A 16,759-nucleotide genomic window follows, 5' to 3' on the forward strand; every position below is an offset into this window, starting at 1 on the left:
CAGCAGAGACAATACATGATTACAATCAGGCCATCCACAGAGTATAGATACAGGATAAAGTGAATAACTTTTTTGCAAGATAAACTCCAGTAAATACTGATTAAAGATAGTTTGAAGGTCTTCAAGGAGGAAGGTGGACGTCACGACCACTCTCCAGTTGGTATTAGGATGATTCAGTTGCCTGTTAACAACTGGGAAGAAACTGTCCGTGATTCTGGAAGTATGCGTTTTCAACCATCTGCACTCCTTGCCTGATGGGAGATGGGAAAAGAGGGAGTAATCGGGGTGAGACTTATCCTTGATTAAGCCTTTGGCCTTGCCGAGGCAGCGTGAAGCAAAGGTGGAGTCAATGGAAGGGAGGTTGGTTTGTATGATGGTCTGGGGCTACGTCCACAGCTCTGCAATTTCTTGTGGCCTTGGATGGAGTTGTTCCCAAACCAGCAAAGCCTGGTTTCGGATAAAATACTTTTTATGGCACATCTGTAGATGTTGGTGAGGTTTGGTGGGGATGCTCTGAACTTTCTAAGCATTCTAAGGAAGTAGAGGCATCGGTGTGCTTTCTTGGCCATTGATTCAATATGGCAGTCCAGGACAAGTTGCTGCTGGTGTTTATTCCTAAAATATTGAAGCTCTCAACCATCTTTCTTGATTTTAATCCATTCTTATTGTAGTCCCATTGTTTACTTTATGCTTCCAAGGACATTTCTATACTTAACCGTCTGGAAATATGTTCCTCAATTTGTTCTTTGTTTGAAGAAGAATGTTCTGATTATGTGCTTTGAGAATTCACAATTGGTGGCATGCTGATGGTTACTAAGGAATTATCCCCCTAATATTCTCCATCCCTCCTTTCACTTTCAAGTGCTTCTTAAAATCTATCTTTTTGGTCAACAATTTGGTCACTTGTCCTGTCATTTAACACAGTGTCAAATGCCCTCACTGTTCCTTTGAGTCAATACATGACTTTTTTACCATGTAATGCTCTGCAGTGGAGAAACAGGCACTTTGGCCAACCATTAATTACCCCTTACACCAATCCCATTTTATTTTTTACATGTTCCCAGCAACTCTCACCCAGATTTACCATTCACCCATAAATTAGGGCAACTTCCAGTGGCCAATTTACCTACCAAGCTCACGTCTTGGTGCATGTAACTCTTCGAAGAGCAGCCTGGAGAAGCGTAAACAGAGGGAGATGCCTGAGGGTAGGGGAGAGAAGAAGAAATGCTGGAACTGTGCTCTGCGGAACACACAGGGTGGCAGATTGAGCTGCTTCCTCAAAGCACCAGAATCTCAGGTTTGATCCTGACCTTGGGCACTGTCTGCATTGTGTTTGCACAATCTCCCTGCTCTGTGGCCTCTCCAGAGAAATGGACAATCTCAGTTGTCTCATGTGAATCTCTGTCCATTCCCCTGCACAGATGCTGCAAATGTTCGAGGTTTTGTGGGTTAATTGGCCTCTGTAAAACTACCTAGTGTGTAGGGAGTGGATGAGAAAGTGGGACAACATGGAACTAGTGAGAATGGGTGATCAATGGTCAGCATGGTCTTGGTGGGCTGAATGGCCTGTTTCCATGCTCTATCTCTAAACTAAACTAAACTAAACTAAACTAAACTAAACTAAACTGTATCTGCTGGAGAAATAATTGATGGAAACATCCAGCAAATCTGGTAGCTTATGTAGAGAGAGAGAAAGAATGTTAATGTTCAATATTAGAGCTATCCTGGTCATTGTTCCACATCAACTTCTTGCATTTTGTGCTTCAAATAAAGCCTTAGGTCCTTCCTTTCAGACAGCAGAGAGTGGTGGGTGGCTGGGTGGGTGGAGGTAGATATGATAATGGCATTTAAGAGACTTCTGCATAGGCACATGGATATGGAGGGGATGCAGGGAATATACATCACGTGCAGGTAGAGATTAGTTTAACTTTGCTTCATGCTGGGCACGGACTTTGTGGGCTGAAGGGCCTGTGCCTGTGTTGTACTGTACATGTCTTAATATTCAATACTTAAAATAAATGAGGTAAAAAGAGATTTATGATAAATGTCAGGTTTATAAATCAGTGAACATCCCATTTATCTTTTTCAGCAGGTGTATTGCTGGCAAAGTGAGCTTTTATTGTTCATCCTTAAATACCCTTCAGAAGATGGAGCAAGCTATCTTCTTCAACCACTGTAATTCAACGGGAAAGGAACTCCATAGGGCTGGTGGTGTAGGGAGTTACAATAGTTATTTTCAGCATTGATTAAACAATGGGAATATATTTCCAAGTTGTAAATTGTCCAAGCTTTTGGTGTTCCATTTTGGTAGAGGTCATGAGTTGTAATAACGTTAAACTTTATATAGATGCTTCTCTGCATCTGTGCATTGGCATTCAGTTAAAGTGCTTTTGATGACAGGGTTAGTGGGTAAGAATCAAGAGTGGTTTATTGTCATATGTCCCAGATAGAGTCATAAAGTCAGAGAGTCATACATTGTGGAAACAGGCCCTTTGGCTCAACTTGCCCATACCAGCCAACATGTCCAAGCTACACTTGTCCCACCTACCTGCATTTGACCCATATTCCTCCAAAACTGTCCTATCCATGTATGTATGAATGAAGTTTATTGGCCAAGTATATTCGCATACAAGGAATTTGCCTTGGTGCTCTGCCCGCAAGTGACAACATGACATACAGTGACAGTTAGGAATGGCACATAAAACATTAAATATTATCTGTCTAATTGTTTGTTAAACTGTTTCTTAACCTGTTTCATAGAACAATTATACTATTGCAACACAGTACTCTGTAAACAATATAATACATGAGAAGAAACGTTCAGTGTATATATATATACTCAAAGCATGTATATAATTAAAAGTCTCATCTTGACCACTTCCTGTTTGCACTGTGCTTTGATTTTAGAATCAGTAAGTATTTCCCTGCAAGTATTAAACCTCACCCCAGTATTTTTCTCCCTCCCTTCATTTGCGCCCTGTGAGATCCAGGCCAGGATAGACTTTCCTCCTTCATTGCTGTGATCTGCAAAAAAAGATGAAAAATGCCTAAAATTGATTCTCCACCTCTCCCCCTTTGCTCTCACAGAGACTCTCACCTGCTTTGGGCAGAATTTCTGGCAGTCTCTGAGCTGCCAGCCCACCAGGCTTGAGCGACTGAGCTGCCAGCCCACCAGCCCACCAGGCCTGAGTGACTGAGCTGCCAGCCCACCAGGCCTGCGTGACTACCAGCCCAAGAATCCATTCGGCCATCAATGTCCATACTAGCCCTCTGGAAACCAGTCCCTTCAGCCCACAACACCCAAACTAGCGTCCCCCCCCCTTCCCCCACTGGCCAGCGATATTGGAATTGGTGGAGAGGTGGAATATTGCATAGGGGGACCAGCCCTCCCGTGTGAGCATGGGACCCAACGGGTCCCACTTAGCCTAGTATATATATACTAGATTAAGTATATATATACATATATATATATATATATATATATATATATATATATATATATATATATATATATATATATATACTGTGTATATATATATATATATATATATATGTCATTGCTATCATCAGGTTCTGTTTAGTACATTGTGTACTTTGAACATATTTTAAAGTTCATTACCAAGATGTGTTGCATGTGTTAGGGTGCCAAGGTCTGGTGCACTGAAGCAGGTGATTAAAGCACATATGTTACAATGCATATTATTTGGACACCACAGACGAGTTAGTCTGTTGTCGGTGTCCATTAATGCAGATTTTGTTGCATCTTGTAATTTTTTTTGCGATTTTTATTATATATTCCATTTGACTCCCAATGTAATTTACTTAGAGGTTTCTTTTGGAGATGAAGGCTAACTAATGTCTTCTTTTAATTCCTCCTTCCTATTGATGTTGGATCGAACATGAGTGAGCTTTTTTGTTTTTACTTTGAACATCTTCCAATTTTTTAAATAATGTTTTCTCTGTGACGATGCTGCGTTTTTAAAGATTTCTTTGCAGTTCAGTGCTCGCGTACCTGTTCTCTCCGAGGCTCCCTGCTGTGTCATGCCCTTCCTTAGACTTTGGAGTAAGTGTTTCATTTACTGTTGTGAATTTCCCCCAATCCAACACTGATAGTTCCTGATGGAGTCTAGTGATTACCTTGATCCCCAACATGAAATGTAATAGTCTTTGGCAACTCTCCAGCATGATGTAATTTCAGATTGCGGGTGTCCTCCAAGATTGCAGCCAAGGCAGAGGTTTGAAGTTCATCTCTTCAATCAATTGTTGCAGTCTATAATGAACACAAGGTGATGATACACAATCTGAGTTTGAGGCAAAATTGTTTCTGGCTTTCTGAATCTTCCAGATTCATGATGTGGCCAAAATATGTCATGAGGGCGGCACAGTGGTGCAGCGGTAGAGTTGCTGCCTTACAGTGCCAGAGATCCGTGTTTGATCCTGACAATGGGTCCTGTCTGTACGGAGTTTGTACGTTCCCCCCATAACCGCGTGGGTTTTACTTTTCCTCCCACACTCCAAAGACATACAGGTTTGTAGGTTAATTGCTTAATTTGTTTAGTTTAGGGAAACAGTGCGGAAACAGGCCCTTCGGCACACCGGGTCCGCGCCGACCAGCGATCCCCGCAAATTAACACCATCCTACACCCACTAGGGACAATTTTTTTAACATTTACTAAGCCAATTAACCTACAAACTTGTATGTCTTTGGAGTGTCTGAGGAAACCGAAGATCTCTAAACGGAAGGGACCACTAGGGGCACCGCATTGATGGCAGCCTCTGGCTACAGTCTCTCTGTTTTCTGTCTTTTAAATTTTTTTTAGTCAGTTTTAAAAGTTTGTTTTGGAGATGTCTTTAGCTTTTCTATGTGGGGGAGGTGGGTAGGGTAAGGGGGAAACCGTTTCCCAGTCACTTCCTGGCGACGACGCGACTATTCTCCGAGTCGCGTCCTCGCCCCCCCCCCCTCCTCATGGCCTACCACCTGGATTGGAGCGGCCTTTTCTGCCGGGGACCCAGACCAGAGCTCAGCAGCGGTGGCGCAGTGCTGGATACATCACGGAGCGGGCGATTGCTTACCTGGATCGCCGTTGAAGCTCCGGAGTGTTGGGCGAGCTGTTTTAATATCGGAGCTGTGGTTCGTAGAGCTTCCAGCGCGGGCGGCGTGGATTCAACATCGCGGAGTCCTGGGGCCCTTTGCCGAGGGCCGCCAGCATTGAATCTCCATCCAGCGCAGCCTGTGGACTTCGGGAGCCGAGGACTCCGGTAGGAGGTGGCCGATTCAGATGTCCAAGCCGCTGAGGATGTCCTCCAGTCCCGACGTTGGACTTCCATCACCCCGGCGAGCGGGCCTGAGCATCTGGCCGCCCGTAGCGGCGACAGCGGGGGGTTCGGGAGCCCCCCGACAACGTGTGAACAACAGAGGAGGATGACTGAATTTTGGAGCCTTCCCTCACAGTGGGAAACTTTGATCCCGCTGTGTGGGGATGTCTGTGTCAAAGACTATCATGTTCTGTGCTCTTTATTATTCGTGTGGCTGTATGGTGACCACACATTTCACTGTACCAATTGGTACATGTGACAAATAAATGTATCTTGTATCTTGTATCTCGAAGAAAACCCATGTAGGTTACAGGGAGAACGTAAAACTCCGTACAGATAGGACCCATTGTCAGGATCGAACACAGGTCTCTGGCGCTGTAAGGCAGCAACTCTACCACTGCGCCATCATGACCGCCCTAATTGGCTTCAGTAAAGGTTGTAAATTGTCCCTAGTGTGTACGATAGTGTTAGTGTACAGGGATTGCAGGTCAGCGCGGTCTTGGTGGGCCGAAGGGCCATTTCTCACATTGTATCTCTTTAAACTTTAAACTCTAATTGCAGGACTTGCAACAGTATATTGTTTTTTTTAATTGGTGGTAACTGATGTACAGGCTACGACATATGCAGAAAGTTACTTTAAGGGAGCCGAGTGGGGTTAAAAATACTCTTGGAAATATGTTTTCTGTGAAAAATGTCACTTAAAAAAACCCAGAAACAATAGAGGATGCATTCTATCGATGGATAGAAGTTCTCTCCAGAATACAACTTCCTCGAATGGAAACAAAATGTCTAAAGCCTTTAATAAGCATATCTAACCATATAACCATATAACCATATAACCATATAACCATATAACAATTACAGCACGGAAACAGGCCATCTCGACCCCTCTAGTCCGTGCCGAACACATAATCTCCCCTAGTCCCATATACCTGCGCTCAGACCATAACCCTCCATTCCTTTCCCATCCATATAACTATCCAATTTATTTTTAAATGATAAAAACGAACCTGCCTCCACCACCTTCACTGGAAGCTCATTCCACACAGCTACCACTCTCTGAGTAAAGAAGTTCCCCCTCATGTTACCCCTAAACTTCAGTCCCTTAATTCTCAAGTCATGTCCCCTTGTTTGAATCTTCCCTACTCTCAGTGGGAAAAGCTTTTCCACGTCAACTCTGTCTATCCCTCTCATCATTTTAAAAACCTCTATCAAGTCCCCCCTTAACCTTCTGCGCTCCAAAGAATAAAGCCCTAACTTGTTCAACCTTTCTCTGTAACTTAGTTGCTGAAACCCAGGCAACATTCTAGTAAATCTCCTCTGTACTCTCTCTATTTTGTTGACATCCTTCCTATAATTAGGCGACCAAAATTGTACACCATACTCCAGAATTGGCCTCACCAATGCCTTGTACAATTTTAACATTACATCCCAACTTCTATACTCAATGCTCTGATTTATAAAGGCCAGCACACCAAAAGCTTTCTTTACCACCCTATCTACATGAGATTCCACTTTCAGGGAACTGTGCACAGTTATTCCCAGATCCCTCTGTTCACCTACATTCTTCAATTCCCTACCATTTACCATGTACGTCCTATTTTGATTTGTCCTGCCAAGATGTAGCACCTCACACTTATCAGCATTAAACTCCATCTGCCATCTTTCAGCCCACTCTTCCAACTGGCATAAATCTCTCTGTAGACTTTGAAACTCTACTTCATTACCCGCAACCCCACCTATCTTAGTATCATCTGCATACTTACTAATCCAATTTACCACACCATCGTCCAGATCATTGATGTACATGACAAACAACAGTGGACCCAACACAGATCCCTGTGGCACCCCACTCGTCACTGGCCTCCAACCTGACAAACAACCATCCACCATTACTCTCTGGCATCTCCCATTCAGCCACTGTTGAATCCATCTAGCTACTCCACCATTAATACCCAACCATTGAACCTTCTTAACCAACCTTCCATGAGGAACCTTGTCAAAGGCCTTACTGAAGTCCATATACACAACATCCACTGCTTTACCCTCATCAATTTCCCGAGTAACATCTTCAAAAAATTCAAGAAGATTAGTTAAACATGACCTTCCAGGCACAAATCCATGTTGACTGTTCCTAATCAGACCCTGTTTATCCAGATGCTTATATATATAATCTCTAAGTATTCTTTCCATTAATTTGCCCACCACTGACGTCAAACTAACAGGTCTATAATTGCTAGGTTTACTCTTAGACCCCTTTTTAAACAATGGAACAACATGCGCAGTACGCCAATCCTCCGGCACTATTCCCGTTTCTAATGACATTTGAAATATTTCTGCCATAGCCCCTGCTATTTCTGCACTAACTTCCCTCAATGTCCTAGGGAATATCCTGTCCGGACCTGGAGACTTATCCACTTTTATATTTCTCAAAAGTGTCAGTACTTCCTCTTCTTTGATCCTCATAGTTTCCATAGCTACTCTACTTGTTTCCCTTACCTCACATAATTCAATATCCTTCTCCTTGGTGAATACCGAAGAAAAGAAACTGTTCAATATCTCCCCCATCTCTTTTGGCTCTGCAGATAGTTGGCCACTCTGACTCTCTAATGGACCAATTTTATCCCTCGTTATCCTTTTGCTATTAATATAGCGGTAGAAACCCTTCGGATTTACTTTTACCTTACTTGCCAAAGCACCCTCATATCTTCTTTTAGCTTTTCTAATTTCTTTCTTAAGATTCTTTTTACATTCTTTATACTCCTCAAGCACCTCATTTACTCCATGCTGCCTATAACTTTTGTAGATCTCCCTCTTTTTCCGAACCAAGTGTCCAATTTCCCTTGAAAACCATGGCTCTTTACAATTTTTACGATTTCCTTTCAACCGAACAGGGACATAAAGATTCTGTACTCTTAAAATTTCACCTTTAAATGTACTCCATTTCTCTTCCACATCTTTCCCATAAAACAAACTGTCCCAATTTACTCCTTTTAAATCCTTTCGCATCTCCTCAAAGTTAGCCTTTCTCCAATCAAAAATCTCAACCCTAGGTCCAGTTTTGTCCCTCTCCATAATTATATTGAAACTAATGGTATTGTGATCACTGGACCCGAACTGTTCCCCAACGCATACCTCTGCCACCTGACCCATCTCATTTCCTAACAGGAGGTCCAGTACCGCCCCTTCTCTAGTAGGTACTTCTATGTATTGTTGCAGAAAACTATCCTGCACACATTTTACAAACTCCAACCCATCCAGCCCATTTACAGAATGTGTTTCCCAGTCTATGTGTGGAAAATTGAAATCTCCCACAATCACTACCTTGTGCTTACTACTAATATCTGCAATCTCCTTACATATTTGCTCTTCCAATTCTCGCTTCCCATTTGGCGGTCTATAATACACCCCTATAAGTGTTGCTACCCCTTTCCCATTTCTCAGTTCCACCCAAATAGCCTCCCTAGACGAGCCCTCTAATCTATCCTGCCAAAGCACTGCTGTAATATCTTCCCTGATAAGCAATGCAACACCTCCACCTCTTGCCCCTCCAATTCTATCACACCTGAAGCAATGAAATCCTGGAATATTTAGTTTCCAATCACAGCCCTCCTGCAACCATGTTTCACTGATCGCCACAACATCATACTTCCAGGTGTCAATCCAGGCTCTAAGTTCATCCACTTTTCTTACAATGCTCCTAGCATTAAAATATACACATTTAAGAAACCCACCCTCTCTTATTCTCTGATTATTTTCTTTTTCTTCTCTCTCCCCTACATTTTGGGTCAGAGTGCTACCATTCTCTGCCCCCTGCTTCACACACTGACTGCTAGCTTTCCCAATTTGAGTCCCTCCCCCCAACCATACTAGTTTAAAGTCTCCCCAGTAGCCTTTGCAAATCTCCCCGCCAGGATATTGGTCCCCCTTGAGTTCAAGTGCAACCCGTCCTTTCTGTACAGGTCGCACCTTCCCCAAAAGAGGTCCCAATGATCCAGAAACTTGAATCCATACCCACTGCACCAGTCTCTCATCCACGCATTTATCCTCCACCTCGCTCCATTCCTACTCTCACTGTCGCGTGGCACAGGCAGTAATCCTGAGATTGTTACCTTTCCAGTCCTTCTCCTTAACTCTCTACCTAACTCCCTAAATTCTTCTTTCAGGACCTCTTCTCTTTTCCTAAGTCCTCATTTCCAGATAGGATCCATATTGGGTAAATAGTGCAAAGTTACTCCCATCCGAATACTGGGCCTGTACTCGTTGGAGTTTAGAAGGAGAAGGGGACACCTCATTGAAACTTACCGAATAGTGAAAGGCTTGGATAGAGTGGATGTGGAGAGGATGTTTCCACTAGTGGGAGAGTCCAGGACCAGAGGCCATAGCCTCAGAATGAAAGGAGAAATCATGATGCAAAGTTAAGCTAATCTACTCTGCCTGCATGTGATCCAAATTCCCTCCATTGCCTGAATATGCTTTAGAAAGATGAGGAGGGATTTCTTTAATCAGAGGGTGGTGAATCTGTGAAATTAATTGCCGCAGAAGGCTATGGAGGCCAAGTCAATTGACATTTTTAAGGACTGAAGAGCAAAAACTACAGGAAAAAACATAAAAAACATAAAAAGGAACAGTTACAATATTTTATGTAGAAGACAGCGATGGCCTGGAACTCAAATGACTCAGATTCATTTATTGTTTTATGAATGCCACTACATTGTTCACAACATAGTCTGCATGAGGCTAGTAGATTAATAATAAATACAAGCACAACAATAAATACAACGATGAAAGCAGAACAGCATAGTGGCGAGGCGGCTGACCAACTTCCTCTCCAACAATGGTTACATCGACAGCTCAGTGCAAAAGGGAGGCTTATCTGGAGTGCCGGAGTGTCTAGAGCACACGGGAGTGGTGACCCAGCTCGTCAGAGAAGCCAGGGAGAACAAGGGTGACCTGACAGTGCTCTGGCTTGACCTGGCCAACGCCTATGGCTCCATCCCGCACAAGCTGATCCAGACAGTCATGGCCAAGCATCATGTGCCGGGCCAAGTGGCAGATCTCATCCTGGACTATTACAACCAATTCAGCATGAGAGTCTCATCAGGGTCAGTAACATCAGAGTGGCACAGGCTGGAGGTTGGGATCATCACAGGCTGTACCATCTCTGTGATCCTTTTTGCCTTGGCGATGAACACGATCGTCAAGTCTGCTGAGCCAGAGTGCCGGGGCCCTCGGTCCAAGTCAGGAACGAGCCAACCACCAATCAGAGCCTTCATGGACGACCTGACTGTCACCACTGAGTCAGTGCCAGGAGGCAGGTGGATCCTGCAGGGGTTGGAGAAACTGATTGGATGGGCTAGGATGAGGTTTAAGCCAGGAAAACAAGGTCACTGGTGCTGAAGAAGGGCAAAGTCATGGACAGGTTCCGCTTCAGCATCGAAGGGACACCAATCCCAACTGTCTCCGAAAGGCCAGTGAAGAGTCTTGGCAAGGTGTTTAACAGCAGCCTGAAGGATACAGCATCTGGCCAGGCAACCTGTCAGGAGCAGGAGAGCTGGTTGAGAGCAGTGGACTGGTCGGGGCTTCCCGGCAAGTTCAAGGCATGGATTTACCAGCATGGTATCCTGCCAAGGATACTAGCCACTGCTTGTCTACGAAGTCCCAATATCCATCGTAGAGAGATTGGAGAGGAAAGTCAGCAGCTTTCTCATAAGGTGGCTGGGACTGCCCAGGAGCCTTAGCAGCATCGCCCTTTATGGAAATAACACCAAGCTCCAGCTGCCCCTGAAGTCCCTGGAGGAGGAGTTCAAGGTGATTCGGGCCAGAGAGGTGATGATGTACAGGGACTCCAGCGACCCCAAGGTGGCTCAAGCAGGGGTGGAGGTGAAAACTGGGAGGAAGTGGGGAGCCGGCGAAGCCGTGCTGCAAGCAGAGTCCCGGATACGCCACAGAGTCTTGGTGGGAGCAGTGACTCGGGGAAGAGCTGGCCTGGGAATCTTCCCATCTCCCCAGTTTGACAAGGCCAAGGGGAAGGAGAGGCGCAGGCTGGTCCAGGAGGAAGTGAGGGCAGTGGTGGAGTAGGAGAGGTGTACCAGAGCAGTTGGATTGAGGCAGCAGGGAGCCTGGACAAGGTGGGAGCAGGCCATGGACCGAAAAGTCACATGGACTGAGCTCTGGCAGGCTGAACCACAGCGCATCAAGTTCCTGGTCCAGGCAGTGTATGATGTCCTGCCCAGCCCATCAAACCTCTTCATATGGGGCAAAGCGGAATCTCCAGATTGCCCACAATGCTCAGGCAAGGGGACGTTGGAACACATCCTGAGCTGTTGCCCAAAGGCTCTTTGGCAGGGCCGGTACACATGGCATCACGACCAGGTTTTCAAACCCATTGCAGAAGCCATCAGCATGGGAATCAGCAGCTGCAGACGAGAACGCCCCACCACCCAGATGATCACCTTCGTGAAGGCCGGAGTGCAGCTGCCAAGAACCACAGCAGCCAGGAATCCATCAAGAATCCTGGTGACTGCGCAGGACTGGCAGCTTTCCGTAGACCTGGTGAAACAGCTCAAGTTCCCACAGCACATTGCCACGACCACCCTGAGGCCAGATATCCTCCTGGTCTCAGAGGCGACCAAAAACATTGTCTTGTTGGAACTGACAGTGCCGTGGGAGGACCGTCTGGAGGAGGCCCACGAGAGGAAGATGGCCAAATATGAAGAACTGGTCATAGACTGCCACAAGCAGGGCTGGAAGGCAAGGTGTATGCCCATCGAGGTTAGCTGCAGAGGTTTTGCAGGGCAATCTCTCTACAAAGCCTTGAGTGCACTGGGCATCAACGGAGTGGCAAGGAGCAGGACCATCAAGAACATGACAGAGGCAGCAGAGAAGGCCTCGAGATGGCTCTGGATCTGAAGAGGAGGTCCATGGGGAGGAGCGAATGCCATCTGAACACAAGTCGTGGCCTGATCAACCACGACTGGGTCGCCTGGGTGAGGGTGTCTGATGTTGAAAGACCCGAAACACCCAATGACCCCAGGTTACATCACTGATGATGTGTTCAGGAGCATCTATCGATGTATTTGTATCAATCAGTGTACAGGGATTGCAGGTCGGCAGGGACTTGGTGGGCCGAAGGGCCAGTTCTCACATTGTATCTCTTTAAACTTCAAACTCTGATTGCAGGACTTGCAACAGTACATTGTTTTTTTAATTGGTGGTAACTGATGTACAGGCTACGGCATATGCAGAAAGTTACTTTAAGGGAGCCGAGTGGGGTTAAAAATACTTGGAAATATGTTTTCTGTGAAAAATGTCACATTTCAAAAAACAGAAACAATGGAGGATGCATTCTATCGATGGATAGAAGTTCTCTCCAGAATACAACTTCCTCGAGTGGAAACAAAGTGTCTAAAGCCTTTAATAAGCACATCCAAGTCCTCATTTCCAGATAGGATCCATATAGGGTAAATCGTGCACAGTTACTCCCATCCGAATACTGGGCCTGTACTCGTTGGAGTTTAGAAGGAGAAGGGGACACCTCATTGAAACTTACCGAATAGTGAAAGGCTTGGATAGAGTGGATGTGGAGAGGATGTTTTCACTAGTGGGAGAGTCCAGGACCAGAGGCCATAGCCTCAGAATGAAAGGAGAAATCATGATGCAAAGTTAAGCTAATCTACTCTGCCTGCATGTGATCCAAATTCCCTCCATTGCCTGAATATGCTTTAGAAAGATGAGGAGGGATTTCTTTAATCAGAGGGTGGTGAATCTGTGGAATTAATTGCCGCAGAAGGCTATGGAGGCCAAGTCAATGGATATTTATAAGGAGGAGTTTGATAGATTCTTGATTAGTATGGGTGTTAGGGGACATGGGGAGAAGGCAGGAGAATGGCGTTTAGACCAGCCATGACTGAATGGCGGGGTAGACTTGATGGGCTGAATGACCTAATTCGGCTCCTATAGCTTATGAAACCTATGAACTTACTTATACACCTATGAATATGATTCAAAGACCAGGAGACAAAGATTTAAACTGAAGAGCAAAAACTCCAGGAAAAAACATAAAAAGGAACAATTACAGTATTTTATGTAGAGGACAGCGATGGCCTGGAACTCAAATTACTCAGATTCATTTATTGTTTTATGAATGTCACTACATTGTTCACAACATAGTCTGCATAAGGCTAGTAGATTAATAATAAATACAAGCACAACAATAAATACAACGATGAATGCAGAACAGCAGAACGATGCCAAAATTATATTTAAATCTGTAGAGTAAATCCCTATAATGGCAGTGGTGGAATTGGAGGCAACTGTGGCTTTCAAAAGGGAATTAGATATTACCCTGAGAGAAACTCATTTGCAGGGCCAATGGGAAAGTGTGTGGAATGAGATGCCCGTAGTTTTCTATCCTAGTTTTCCCTGCCCTCCCTCCCTCCCCCTGTATATTACAGAGTACCTTTCTGAAATGAAGCACCAAAGAAGTCTGAAGACCCAAAACGTCACCTGTCCTTTTTCTCCAGAGATGCTGCCTGACCCACTGAGTTACTCCAGCACTTTGTGTCAACCAAGGATGGGATTTATTTAAGATGCCTGTAGGATAAAATATGACCTGAAACCTTTATTTCACTCATCTCCCACAGCACCAACTTAGTCTTTGTAGTGTTACAGTGGGGTAGTCAGGTGGATTTAAGATGATTGTGTAATTACAATCAAAATCAAGTTGTAAACAGAGTGAGAATGATTTTATGTGTATATTTTATACACAACTATCCTTCAATTGCTTTTTTTTCCTTGTGAATTTGACGGGTGAAGTTGTTGCGTTTTGTTTCCCCTACTTTGTAAGCAGAATATTTATGGAGTATATTGACTTTGCTCTGCAATAGTTTGCAGTTCATTGGCTGACAGTGTTGACAATAAATTATTGACCAAAATGCAGTGATTTGGTAAACCCCACTCCATGCATTCTCAGTTAGCTTACTTCATGTGCATCTTTCACTTTTACTGCTGCTGCCACCTTAGCGCAGTCGTTCAGAACAGAAAAACACTGTTGCTGCACGTGAACCAGACTGGCATATTACCTTTTTTTATCACTTCCACGCCGGGTGCAGCTGTATTTTTTTGTTTGTCCTTTCTTGGTACTGTACAAAATTAGCCTTGCCTGTAAGGCTGATGTGCACTGACCTATTAATTTAAGTCAGGGTGGCATGGTAAAGTTACTGCCTTACGGTGTCAAAAACCCAGGTCCTCTTGACCGTATGGGTTTTCAGCGGATGCTCCGGTTTCTCCCACACTCCAAAAGATGTACAGGTTTGTAGGTTAATTGGCTTCAGTAAAAAATTATAAATTGTCCCTAGTGTTGTAGGATAGTGAACGGGCATCGCTGGTTGTTGCAGACTCGGTGGGCCGAAGGGCCTGTTTTCGTGCTGTGTTTTTAAACTAAACTAAACTAAACCTGAATGTACTTGGGTTAGCCATACATGGTGTTTCTGAAGGATCTTGCTTGAACTAAGACCACATTCCTCTCTGGACACGGTTATGGCATTTGGCAGTGCAGGGTCAGTGATGAAGAGTATTGGGCTTTGATTTTTCTAATTCTAAGCCTCTGGCCAGCTAAGTGGAGTAGCGGCGGTCGATACAGTGAGCAATGGAATATGCCAAGGATAGCAGATGAACTAGTCATGAATAGGAAGAACACGCAGCAATCCTGATAGCAGGAGACAAAATATTGGAAAAACTAATGGGACTAAAGGCGGACAATTCGTCAAGATCCAATAGCCTGCATCTCAGGAAGCAACAGCAGAGAAAGTGGTTAAAGTCTCTCAAATCTTGTTTATGTAGTCACAGCACAGATATGAACCCTTTGGCCCAAAGCGTAAACACCAATCGTCCATTCATTCTGCACTATTTTCTTCTCCCAGTTCTATATTCTCATCAATCATCCCCACCCCACACACATTTTCCCACCCCCTCAGATTCTGCCACTCACTTATGCACCAGGGGCAATTTGTAGCAGTCAATTCATCTACCAACCCACACATCATTGCGATGTGGGAGAAAACTGGACCACTGGATTTGTAGCTTAATTGGTCTCTGTAAATTGCTGCTAGTGTGTAGGGAGTGGATGTGAAAGTGGGATAACAGAGAACTCGTTTCCATACCATGGCATTCAATCAATTCAATCAATCAATCAATCAATCAATCATTGAAGGAACTCCATGCAATAACAAGGAGAACATGTCAACTCCACATACACAGCACTCAAAGTCAGAATTGATCTGGGTCTACGGTGCTGTGAGGTTGCGGATCTGCCATCTGCACCACTGTGTAGTTCTTGAAGGTTATGGATTGGAGAACCATAAATGTGACATACTTGTTATAAACAGAAGCAAAGCAAAAAGCAGGAAGCTATAGACTTCCATTAGCTTTAACATCTGTTCTTGGGGAAAGTGCTGAAGTCTATAATCAAGGAAGAAATATCTATTCATTTACCAAAGTTTAATGCAAACAAATCAAGTCAGCAAAGTTTTATGAATGAGTAATCATGTTTATAAAATGTGTTCAAGTTCTTTGAGGATATAACAAGCAGATTTGATGAGGGGACAATTTAAATGTCATGAATTTGGATTTCCAGAAGTCATTCAGTACATTGGAACATAATATGGTTGCTGATGAGCTCATGGTATTTAGTAAATATGTTGGCATGGATTGAAGAGTGGTTCATAGATAGACTGAAATAGACTTTGGAAGAAATGGGCCTTTTTTAGGCTGGAAGGATATAACAAATAAATTACCTCAGGGATCAGTTCTAGGCCCATAATTATTTCACAGTTATAGTAAATTTATAGAAAATATTTATAGCATGGACAGGTTGGTGTGAAGTACCTGTTTCTATGCTATATAATAGTAAGATTAAACGAGAACTTACCAGTTTGAAGTTTGATCTGTATTTTATGAGGAGTTACGATGAGGGATTACGTGAAGAACCCGTCCAGCACGCATTGTGCGCGACATACTTAAAAGCAGCGGTGTGGAATCACAGAAACAACACAATAATTGAAATAAACATAGTAAAGACAAGGAGAACTAAGTTACCAGTTGATCTCTATAATTGAGGGCGGGAGCGGAGGGCACGTAATCCCTCATCGTAACTCCTCATAAAATACAGATCAAACTTCAAACTGGTAAGTTCTCGTTTAATCTTACTATTTTACTTCGGAGTCACGTGAGTGACTACGTGAAGATTTTAAAGCTCTGTGATTTCAAATCGTGTAACAGTCCATACTTCACTCGCTGCCGAAGTCATCCAAAGGAGGAAGTATGTTATCGTAATCAAACCTGAATCTGTTTGTAAAACAACACTGGTATTATTTGAAAATAATAACAAAGAAATTAATGCTCCCCCGGGCTAAATTATATATTTTTTGCAGAGTCTAAAATT

The sequence above is a fragment of the Amblyraja radiata genome, chromosome 10, assembly GCF_010909765.2.
Source record: "Amblyraja radiata isolate CabotCenter1 chromosome 10, sAmbRad1.1.pri, whole genome shotgun sequence".
NCBI lineage: Eukaryota > Metazoa > Chordata > Chondrichthyes > Rajiformes > Rajidae > Amblyraja > Amblyraja radiata.